We start from the raw sequence: 12343 nt of genomic DNA, 5'->3' as shown, positions 1-12343 counted from the left end.
GGTCTTTTTTTTCCCCTTTTTTTTTTTTTTTTTTTTAAATCTGAGGATAGAATGGTATAAAACTCTAGCAGGCAGTCACTTTTCTGTCTGCTAATCATCTCCTTTCACCACATCATCCTTCCCATTCTTATAACTCTAATAGTTCTTTTTTCCTGCAAATTAACATGATTCAGCATTTGTTTTCCTTTAAGCTATACCAGTTTGCACAGCTTTTTAAAACTCCGTGTTAATGTCCAACATCTGACTACTTATAAATCGGGGAAAAAAAATCAATTTACTCTTTTAAGACCAAGTACAATTGCAGTTACTTTCTCACCCACTCCTCCCCCCAACTTTGGAAATTTGTTAAAACAACTGCAAGTAAAATCTCTAAATCATGAGTATCTTCTTGTGTTTGCAGAGAAATGAGTGTTCATATTTCGGTCTGGCATAAGTAAGTCTTAAATTACAGCTATTTTCCAGCAATGAGATGCTTCATCTCTTTTATGGCTTTGTCTCAAGGACTGTATTAGTACGTGAAGTACTGCCTCGTTCTGTGTTCTTTCTACTGATGAAGTGAAAATTATTCAGAAAACCCAATTGCTGCTTTGGTAGTGTCTTCTCCAAGTGAAATGGCATAATTGGAGAACTGCTTATTCTGGCCTCTCTCGCTCTTATTATTAATTACAGCCGTACCTAAAATCCTTATTCTGGGCTAAGACGAAATCGTAGTACATTTATAGAAGTATTCACAAAGGAAGGAATGCCTGCCCAAATGGCTCTTGATATAAAATTAGGCAGAGGACAGCAAAGAAATATTTGCAGAGTCAGGCAAACATAGAAAATATTGACTGGTTTGGATGAAAGAGGTTTCAATATAATGGAGCTTACAGAACTTCAACCTTCTAAAAATCTTAAAGTTTACAGAGGGGATTAAAAGGGTTTTTTTAAGGGTTAGAAGAGGGTTAAAGTGTTTTTAACAAGGATCTTTCATTCAGCCTGACCATCTTTCTCCTCCAGTAGGATAAAGTGATGACTGGAACTTCCAAACTAATAAAAATGTTAATGTAAACCCACAGGTACATTTTACCAGATTTTCAGTCTGAAACTACTAGGACTTTCCACCTGAATATGTGTTTGTCTCATGGATGGGCACCAAAAATTAGATTTCATTGCTTACTGCATACTTTTAATATCCTATATTTTTATCTGTTAGGAAATCCACTCTGCCTGCCTGTGTTTTGTAGATGTCCACTTTAAAGAACTCAGATGAAGACATCTTCATTTGGCCTTCTCTCAATGCGCTTCACAGACAAATAGAAGTTATTGGGAAATACTTTCTGCTGCCCAGGATTTTTCAATGTTCAGTTACACTACATGACTTTTAATATAAGATAGCCTCGAACCAACCTTTATAATAACATTACCCTCCTTTTTTTCCTTTGATGTCACACTAAGACATGCACCATGTTTTTGAGAAGGAATATAGTATAATATCAGTTTTTTAAAATGTTTGATGTTGCATTCGCAGTGCCTCCTTTTCTGCCACTTTGGAATGGCACTCGGCTTTCAGCAACAAGGGAATTAATTCCCATTTCTCAATTCCAATACTCATGTTTAAATTTTTCAGACTGCCATGTGTGTTAGTGCTCTATTTTGCTTCAGAGTTCTGCATTCTGTAAGTTTTTAAGCTGTGAAACTCAATACTAATGTTTTCAAAGACCATCTTAGTGCTGGTCTCTTTCCTCCCTTCTGTTCCCTTTCCATCTTTCCACTTGACTTGGCTATTTTTGGGCCTTTTTCTCTGAGTATGAACCTGGGATGATACTGAGAAGCATTATGAGCCCCAAACACCCCCAGTGAGGTCACTAAGGATCCTGCAGATTGCCAAGCAGGGTGTTCCAAGACTGGCTGAGCTCAGCCCCTCTTCTCCATGTACTTCAATTTCACCAGGACTCCAATGGCATTAAGGATTATTGATGTTCTCTGAAACTGTGTCCTCACTTAAGACTCTTTTCAGCTTCCTCTCCTTCTCCTTGCCTTAGAGCTCTTCTCTTGGTGATTTCCCTGCATGCTCTGCTCTCAGCCACCTGCTGGCTGCTGTTTTCTGAGAGTTCACAGCCCCACTCTGAAGCCATCCCTATCCCTGTGGAGCACCTTTTGGAGAACACTATTAGGGATTAAGTGTGCTTTATCTCCCTTTTCTGATGAGGGTTGTTGCACCACTGGATTGCTCTCTCTTTCTCTGCTTCCATATTTCTTTACTTTTCTGTGATGTGGCTTTTGGCATTTGACTAAAATAAAGCTTTTGTACATTCTGAAAGAGTGGAAATGTTACAACACAAAAGAAACTAAGATAACATAACTAATGCTTTAAAAATCTTACTTATGTGGTTAAACAATGAATGTTCAAAGCCTGTCCATATCAGTGCTACATAATGCCATTTAGGTTTGGTATATTTTACCTTTTCATAACAGAAACTTGGAGCTTTACCTACTGTATGTCTCCACATAAATGCACATACCATGCATAATAATGTCAGCACATATCGTGATATTTTAAAAAATCACACCTCTATCAAGGCTGAAAATCCAAACAAGATGTGCTTGCAGCTCACAAAAAAAAAAGTGCTCATATTCCAACTCTCTTTACAGGCTCTTCAGAGTGCAATAGAATTATAAATGAAGAAACATCTTTTTTAATCAATAACTTGATGTAGAATAGCAATTGCAAGAGAAAAGACAGAATAAATTCTTATTCCTCCAATTGCTTGGATTGCTTCTAATGATAAAAAGACAAACAATGCACATTCATGGAATTACCTTATTTAAGGAGAAGAGTTTTACACATTCAGTCACAACATGCAGAATTATCAAAGTGCAATAAAGCTAAAACGAAGTTAAGAAACAGTCATTTATTCTGTTTCAGTTTTGTGGTGCAGAATACCTCCCTTTCTGAAAAAGAGCCTTAATGTGTTGGGTTTTTTGTGATACAGTAAAGAACTGCTCTGTGTCCAGCTGCAGGGGCCACAAATGGCAGCAATTAATTTTCTAGATGAGAAAACTGGAAGGAAGGTGAAACTCCTTCTGGTTTGGTCCTGATACAGCATAGACTCCCCTGGCAAAATATGTGATAACCATGAAAGGCAGCAAAATAACACAATATTTTCAAATATGCTTCATTGGCTATGATATGCACCTAGCTCTATGGTATCCATTTTTGAGCAGATGTTCCAAAAGAACTCATTGCTGCTTCTGAATGTCAGCATGTTTATCCATTCTAGCATATATGTGAAGTATGAAAACAGAGATGAAGATGGTTATGGATTTTTATAGCATGCTATGACTTTTTGGCAGGAGGAAGACCATTTGCACATACTATTGGAACTAGAAAATCAAATTTTAACCTCTAATGTCTATTTAAATACAGTTAGCACATAAGTAAACAGCTGTGCTTATTATAAGATCCAGAATGTAATAATAATAATAAAATAACCTAATTTGAAGTTCACCCTTCCAAAGTGTTCCTCTGAGATGAATTCTCATGGCTCTCACCAAAAGAAGTGGGAGTCAGAGCTTCTCATCTTCACCAATCAGGCCTTATGAGAACAATATCTTTGTTCTTTAACATTGTTCAGTAATATTTAATACCCAGAAAATGCAGATTCCCAGCTGTTACACATCATCTCACAGCAATAACACACTGTGATATTTAAATCTTACAGTTATGTTTATAAAAGTGACATTCTGTATATTTGAAAGTTGTCAGTAAATAAGTATTTGAGTGTTTTGCTTATTTTGCTTAACTTGTTTGTTGGTGCATCTGCTCAGGAACTTGGTAACGGCAATCAATATTTCAGAAAATTAATTTAGCAAAGATGATTGGAAAAGAGTTTCGTATATATTTATGCTAGTAACTATGCATGGGGTATTTTGTTCTGGTTGAACTGTGATAGGAAATTAGGAAGCAGCTCCAACTTGGGAGCAAGCTGGAGGAGCTGCCTGAACCTGGCGATTGCACGATCCCCTGCAGTCTTGCCTGAACGAAGTGAGGCTGAACTGTGATGAATCCTTGGTTTACCACTCCTGAATTTCTCTTTTTTTTCTCCCCATTTGTGTAATTTGCTCTGGGGTGTGTGCATGTGTGTGTTTAGTGTTTGGTTTTGTGTTTTGGTTTTTTTCACAGTTCCATCCTGAGTGGAAATAAAGTGGCAAGAAAGCCTATTCCAGCTGGCAGTGCCATAGGCATGAACCAGTGAAGTTTCCCTCTCTTCTTTTTTTCCCCCTCCACACCTGCCAAAAAGAAAAAAGCCCCAGAGCTGTTACAAATGCAGTTGTCTGTCCCCATAAATGCAACGAGCTCCTAAGGGGACAACTGCTGAACGTTGCCATGCCTGACAGCCAGGCTTAACCAAGCACTCCACTCTGCACACTCACATCATGTTTGCCATTTGGAGGGTATGTTTTCAAATGATGCTATTATGTAGTATTTAAAGGGAAAGAGTAAGAATCCCATGAAGGTTGGCTCTCCATCTGGACCAGGAAAAGTGGATTGCTTAGCAACTAGCACGTACTGCTCCTCCCAGTGATTTCTTTCTGTTGCAAGTATATCTCCAGACAAGTCTGTCTGGATTTATTTTTTAACCCATTTAAAATGCAAACAAACAAATGAGAAAGACTCCAAAACTTGGAGATGCCTTGTAACAGAATGCTTTTCAGTTCCTATGGGTTGATGCCAAAAATCCAGGTTACAATCTTGCATTACCCCTATGCATTGCCATATAAAAAGACTTTTCTGTAAGGTGTAACTATCCATGTATATCTAAAAGCTCTCTGCCTGTATTCATTCACTGAATGCAATTTTGCATCTCCTAGAATAAGTGACGTATTTGAGTTACGCACTTCCTACAAAAACTGAGTATTTTTCTTTTATTTAGAGTTCTAAAGTTCTGCACTATATGAAATTAGGACACATAAAGCATGAATGCAGACAAATGTAAATAATCATATATCCACATGTATTTCTGCAAAGCTGTTGATATGTTACCATTTATGTGAGGAGTTTGAAGATATTTATTCAGTTTCTTCTCTTGTTTGGTGATCAAGAATCAGCATACATAGATGGTAATTAAACTTATGGTGATGCAACTTCTTAAAACTATATAGTAGTACAGGAAAACCTCCTTTATGACTCCTGAGTTTGCTACAGGCTTTTTGCCCCTTGACAACAGTTATTTTTACACAGCTGGCTTGTAGGAAACAGTTGGCTCTTACACTGTGAATAGGGATTTTTTGCTAGAAAAGCTATTATGGGGAGATAAATTGGTGTAAAATCATAATAGTATAAAAATCTCTAGAAGCTGTAGGTTATTTTCTACATTTTCAAGGAGTTTATAAATCCTGTTTACTATATAGTGGAAATGTTCCCAGATTATTGGAGGCATTTTTCACTTCCCTTGATAAAGTAACAGGGTTAGGATATGCTGTGCATGAAGCACCCGCTGCACTTACTGCCTTCTTCTGAAAAAACTCACATACTTAAGCTTTTATGAAAATATTTATCTTTAACATACATTTCAGAAGAGGTGTGATTCATATTTGAGCTGCACTCAGTGGAACTGAACCTGACTTTTTCCTCAAAGTTTGCAGAGCACCAAGGGGAATAAGGGTCTGATTCGATAATCAATCCTGGTATTCATTATAGAGAAGAAGAATTCATTACAATGTGAGGGGGATTTTTTTTTCAACTCTTATGTGTTCATCATGTACATATGTATTTTAGAAACCATTTATTTTCTGCATGCCCCAGGATATGGAGTGCCACTAGTCATGCTTTGTCCTTTGAAACAAAGTAACATTGCAGGTTAATGAGCTGCTGTCAGCTGAGGTGCATTGAATGACCAATGTGTCTTAGCCTGCAGTAAGTAAAAATTAAAATATACTAACATAAGGTTCCATGAGAAGGACCTGTTATTTTTTTGAATGAAGAAAAGTAGGGGCTCTTTGATTCTATTTTTTTTTTTTTCGCTAAAACCTGAACTATGTGATACTTCCCTTCTTAGCATAGTAGTCTTTATTTTTAACATGCGAGACAGCTACTCCAGCACAGACATAAAATTAGTTTTGCTCTATGGATTTCTTGTCATGCATGTGCAAAAAGCTTCATTTGCCTCCGATTTAAATTTTTGTTTTCCTCTGGTGACTCATTTTGCTGCATCTGTGTTTATTCTATAACCTGTGGATAAGGCATGTTTTCCTAGCTGGAAGCTGGCTGGGCTTTTGCTGATGTCTGCCACGCGTTGGTTTAGTCTTGCATGCAATTCTCTCTTGATTTCTCTAAAGCTCTCACAGTCAGCATTTTCCCAAGGTGCTCCACACAGGTCTTCTGGGAAAGCCTTCAGGTAAAGTTCATCTTCAGGCTTATGTAAGACCTCACAAACTCTTTGTCCTTTGTAACAAAGTTTATTTCCCTCCTGCAAATATGCAAAATTCACTGGTCTGTGATAGACAATTTTTTATTTTAGTTCATCTCTTGCTTTATAGATTTTATTTTGATCACAGTGATTTGATCTGTTTGGGTTTTCTTGTATTATACACTTATTTCTTGGTATCAATTAATTCTGTATCTCTTCAATGAGCTTCAGCCTGCATCACTGTGGTTTGTGGATGACAGGAAGAGACTTATACACTAGAAAGATTAATGAGGAGAAAGAGGTCAAGTAACTGTTTTCCAAGGTAATTTAGGCAGTCAGTAGTGTGAGTTTGGGAGTTGCTTTTTATCTGTGAGAGCCTAAACTTTGTTCAAGTACACCTGTATGTGTGTTTGCCATCTACTTACAGTATAAATATTGTCTGTTTATTTTATTTGTTCTTGTTATTGCTGTAGAAAGGGTCATGTAGGGGCTTGAATATATTTTAGGCTTTCTGCTGTATCCTCTCAGCCCTTGTTGAAGTGCTTGATCTTTCCTGAAAAGGTGGAACTTTCTCAGAAACTAATGAGAGCTTCACCCAAGCAAGGACTGTAAAATTGACCCATTTTCTTGCAATGGTTTATATTAAGTTGTAAATAAGTAGGTCAGGCTTCATCTTGTTGATATCTAGATCTGTGATTTTCAACGTTAAGTTGCTTTTGGGTGATGATCAGTAGAGTGTTAAGCTGTGTTAGGAAATGTTGCATTTGTGGTGTTTAAGGTAAAACAGTTCTTGTATCAAGCACCAAATGACTCATGGGATGTAAAAGTCTTTTAACATTTGCTTAGGAACAGGTAGTATGTTTCTGTCCTCTTGGAATACTGCCATGGCAGGGTTATCCTGAAAATTATTTTGATATAGTTCATAAAAATTAATAGTTTGGGGTTTTTTTTCTACCCTCCTTTTATGCGGCTATTTGGGTCATTCAGAGGTTTTTTTCCTACTCAGTATGACCTCACATGATGTTACAAACTTAATGTCATGGAAGACTGGTTTATTTACCTTTTCTTACTCAGCACTTGCTCCTTTGTTAGAGGCTGCTGGTGGCTTTGTCTCTTCCTTTGTTACTCACGTGCTTCAGTGTGAAGCGTTTGTGTGTGTAAATAACAACTCACTCCACACTGTCATAACTCGATGGGATGGTAGGGATGATAGATTGCTTGCTGAAATGAAACACCAGCTTTATTTACAACCTTCCCCACAAAGGGCCTGATTAAGATACTTCAGTACAAATCCATTTCTTCAGAGCCTTTACGTTCCTCCATTTAGAAGTCCCTTGATAATGCTGTGTGCAGTAAGAACTTGGGTCATTGCAGAGGCAAATTTTTGGTTTAAAGGACTGCATGTCTGCATGGACTCCACAAGCAGGCATGGATCACACCAGTTTAGGGAACAAGAGGAATTTCCTCTGTGTCATCTTCCCTGCAGTGTGCATATGAAATATAATTTGGGAATCCAAAGCCCCTCTGTCTGCCCATGGCTGCAGCAGAGTGGCTGTGGCTGCAGTGCTGCCAGACACGTTTGTGAATGTGTCACCCTGCCACATGACAGCATCCACAGATCCCAATTCTGCTGTGCATTTGCTACCTCTAACATCTGAATGAGTTCTCAAACGGCACTAACTACTTTGAAATGCCTGCTGTTTAAAATGCCTCCCACCAAATTGCTTGTCAGTCACTGTAGAAAGGAACAGTTATTTCAGCCACTACCAAAGCCTTTCCCCATACAAAGTCTGCTTCTCTCCCGTTCTGCACATTCCTCTACAGTGTACAGACCCAGTCAGGCAGGCTCATTCAAAAAATGAGAGGAAAAAGGCAATTCTGGTTACTCCTTGCTTTCACATTTTCAATTCAGACTTTCTCACAGGCTTTTGGGCTAGAAACAAATAATATTAAGTGGATTCTGCTGCATACAGCATGAACTCTGAGCATTGTTGATAGGGATATATTCTAGAAAGGGAATTAGCTACCACTGGATAAAAATCTGAACATTGTGGCTGGAATTTACTCTTACCAACTGATTCTACTGAGGAGAAACTTCTGTGTTGAAAGCAGGCATAGGGTCTAAAAGAGGTTTACCATTAAACTATTTTCATTTGGTAATAAAAGCTTGAGGACATTTTTAAACTTTGGTATGTGGTAGGACATCATCTGTTGGGCAGAAAGTCTAAGCAACCTATCAAACCTAATTAAATTTTCTGAGTCTTTCTGTAGCTCTTTTTCCTGTCAGTGCTGCTGTACTGTCAATGATCAGTTTTCTCAAATACTTTGCCAAGTAACTGATCAGAAAAGATCATGTGCAGACCTTGAGCTGTTCCTGAGGGTGGTAGAGAGATGAAGTAAAGTGCAAAGTATTCATATGCTTGGCATTTCAATCCAGGTTGTGTTTCCTGCCAAAGGTATAGCTACAGCTGTTGGCTTAGCTCAGTAAGCATAAAGATAAGTCAAAAACAAAGGGGATTGTCAGTGCCAAATATTTCTGTAGCTTACAAAATAATTTGCTTTACAATGGTCTCAATATGCCGGCATTTTTATGGCAAGAGTATGAGAGCTATTCTGATTATTTATACTTTATAATATATTCCTTTGAAGGCACTTTCCAGTAAATGATATAAGATTGGGTCAGATTTGGTTTATACACTATATTCTCCCTAATGAAGTAGGAAGACTTGAGGAGTACAAAAACACCCCAAACAAGCTCTAAACTTGAGCCCTAGTGAATTCTCATATTTCTCTCTGCAGGTCATATCCTGTGGTTGTCATAATCTGTAATACAAAGCCTTTCAGATTTGTACATCTTGGCCACAGCAGGCAGTTCATAACCTGAAAGGCAAGAATATTCCCAGTGAGAGCTGTGTAGCTGTGCTGTGAAACTCTCTAGAGTTTATAGAGATGCACTTATGTGTTGCCACATTTAAACTCATATTTTGCTGCTGTTCCCAGGATAAATAGGATGATGTTGCAGAGACTGTACATTAGTAGATTATCCTTTACCTGCAGGGAAAGCAAGCTAGGTTCCTATATAACAGAGTCCCCAAAGAATGCCCCAAGAAAGGCAATGACAAGTGCTGCTGGTGTGAAAATTGAGGACACACACCATTTGGGAGGGGTAAACCTGCAGGGTTTTTTTCCTCTCAGCCTTACATGAAGCATGAAAAAGATCTGCTAAGAGACTCTTGCCTATGCAGACTATGATATGTAGGGTCTATGAAGACCCTACAGATGCTTGGAAACTGAGAAAATCTGACACCTGTAATGTGAGATATACCTAGCAAAAAAACCTTTTAAATTTGAAGGGTGTGAATAACACTTGTATGAAAAAGTGCCCTTTTTTTCAATATGAGAAATATTATATGCAGTTTTGAAAATACCATGAGTTTGGAAAGCAGTTAATTATCAGTAAAGCCAAATGCTGATCACACTGCTGATAATTGCTCAAAGGGAGCAGAAGCAGCAGTGGAAAGGGGATGGAGAATGAGAGGGATTATCTGTGCTCCTTTCACCTTTATTATCTGTGCCTTTTGGCTGTAAGCAGCCTTCATGTTACTGGATGAATTCCATTAATTTTAACTTCATTCTTAGGATGTCAAAACTTTTTTTCGATTCCTGATAAAAAGCCTTTCAAGGATCTCATAACTAGATGCTGAGCAATCAGGTCAGAGGCATTTGTGTGTATGCCTAGAAAACAAATCATGATGTTGAGGTGACTACTGGAAACGTTGATATTTGGCAGGATTGGGGTAGTTCTGAGCTGTTTCTCTCTACCTGCTTAACTTCAAAAGGTTAGGCTGAGTTAATTTTGGCTTTTTGCAGTGCTGCTGAGGATACAACCGTGGTCCCCACTGAGGTATTATACCGCTGTAAAGATTAGGCTTCATAGTCTGTACTTGTCAGCAACTGATACCTTTAAAGAATTTCTTTGGAAGATGCTGTTTGTGTTGTTTTGACATAATGTCAATTTTATACAGATATATAAATATTTTCCACCACGCATCAACACACCCAATCCCAACAACCCACAAAACCTTAGGGAAGTAGGAGGAAAGCTTTTGATGTTCCGTTATAACTCTGAGATAAATTGGGTATCAGGAGTGTATGATAGTTATAGATGGAACTTAGTTTTTGATGGCCCCCCTGCACCAAGTTAAGATAACTTGCATAAAATGATCCCCATGTCACATCAGTGACACTTGAAATTTAGAGAAATGAGATTAAGTGTTAGACACAATATAATTTTTCTATGTCAGTATTAAGAAAAAATCTAGAGGAAAAATAAAATATTGTAAAACTTACAGTTGCATTTAGGATTCATAGCAAGCAGGTGACAATATAACAATTAAAGGGCAAAATATGGACTATGGAATAATTAGGAACATATGGTCCTGGCTGAAACCTACTGGACACACCTCTGTCATCAGGAATGATAGTGCAGCTTTTCTGTTTTACTAGTAAATAACATAAAATACACTTTAATAGGACATGCTGTCTGCTTTTAGACACAATGCTGCTGCCTTAGTTTTGTTCATTCGATTTACAAGAAGTTTGCAGGAAGACATTAGTATGCTGATCCTACATAAGAATTTGGTACCAAATGTCTGCTCAGGTGCTTTTCAGTAAATCTGTAGTCATTTGGGAGCTAGAGACAGGACAAAGGTTTGCAAAGAAACTGAGGACCCAATAGTAACACAAGAAGCTGCTGGCAGTAGCTTTATTTCCTGATAAGGTACATCTGTCTTCCTTCTCTATCTTCCTACCCTTCCTTGGCCTCTCTACATCTTATGAATAAAATGAAGGCTAATGGTGCTCTGATAAAAGATGCTAAAGGCTTATCAGAAGCAGCTGCATGCATTTAAGATATCCTCCTTACTGTACAGTAACTCTGAGAAACCAAAGTACCCTTTAGCTCTTGCAGCTCTTTCCAAGGTGCAGATTTGTTTGTGGTGGCTCTGACCATTTGGGCTGTGCATGCTGTTACTTTAGAAAAAATAAACTAGCTGAAAATGTGTTATAAATTACTTTTGCTGTAGCAATATCCCGTTCTTCTCAAAATGTTCAAACAGCATTTCAGAGAGGAGAGGATATTTATTAGCAATGGGGTTAATATGGTATTTGGATGCTGCAGAGTGAGTTTTCTCACCCTTTAATCATTTGTCCATTTAAAAAAAGTAATTTTAAAAATATGATAACTTTTATTAGTAATTTATCAATAGAGAGTATGGTGAGGAAGCTCAAAGAAAAATGGCTTTCAGGTTGTTATGTCCTGTCATGCAGTAGAGATAGGTTTTGTGGATTAGGCAAGACAAATACTCAATTTTTTTAATTTGTCCCCTTTTTTTTTCTTTAAATTGAAGTAACTAAGTGCATATAGATAATAATGTGAAATAACACTCTTTCTGTATTTCCTGATATGATGAACCGATTTATTTTAATTTGCAGTTGCTGATCCAGCTGGGATGAGGCTTTAGCTCAAGCAGATCTAAATCAAGCAGAGACTGTGATGGCAATGGCCCCTGGCCCATCTAAACTAGTACTCTCTCTGCTGCTACATGTACAGGTACTGTGACAATATCAAATTGAGGAAATTGCTTGCAATGGATTGCTGTGGAGATGTGAATTGTTTTATATATAGAGCTCTGTATCTTTTAAAATCAGATTGCTTAGTACGTGGTGAAATAAATACTTGAGTGGGTCTATTTTCCAGAATGTCTTTTATTGTGAAGTGAAATTCAAAATCAAGGAGGTGTGAGGGACTAATACCTTCCAGAAGCCTGAAGGCATAAGGCAAAATAAAAAAAAAATTGAGCTTTTCTCTTCAGCTCATTATAACACCGTGGGAGATCAGTATCAGGGAAGTTTCTAAAGGCAGAGAATAATAGAAGCATTGCACGAAGTTT

This window comes from Lichenostomus cassidix, chromosome 4 (genome assembly GCF_008360975.1).
Source record: "Lichenostomus cassidix isolate B80296 chromosome 4, HeHo_3.0, whole genome shotgun sequence".
NCBI classification, from domain to species: Eukaryota; Metazoa; Chordata; class Aves; order Passeriformes; family Meliphagidae; genus Lichenostomus; species Lichenostomus cassidix.
This window is presented reverse-complemented; position numbering follows the sequence as displayed.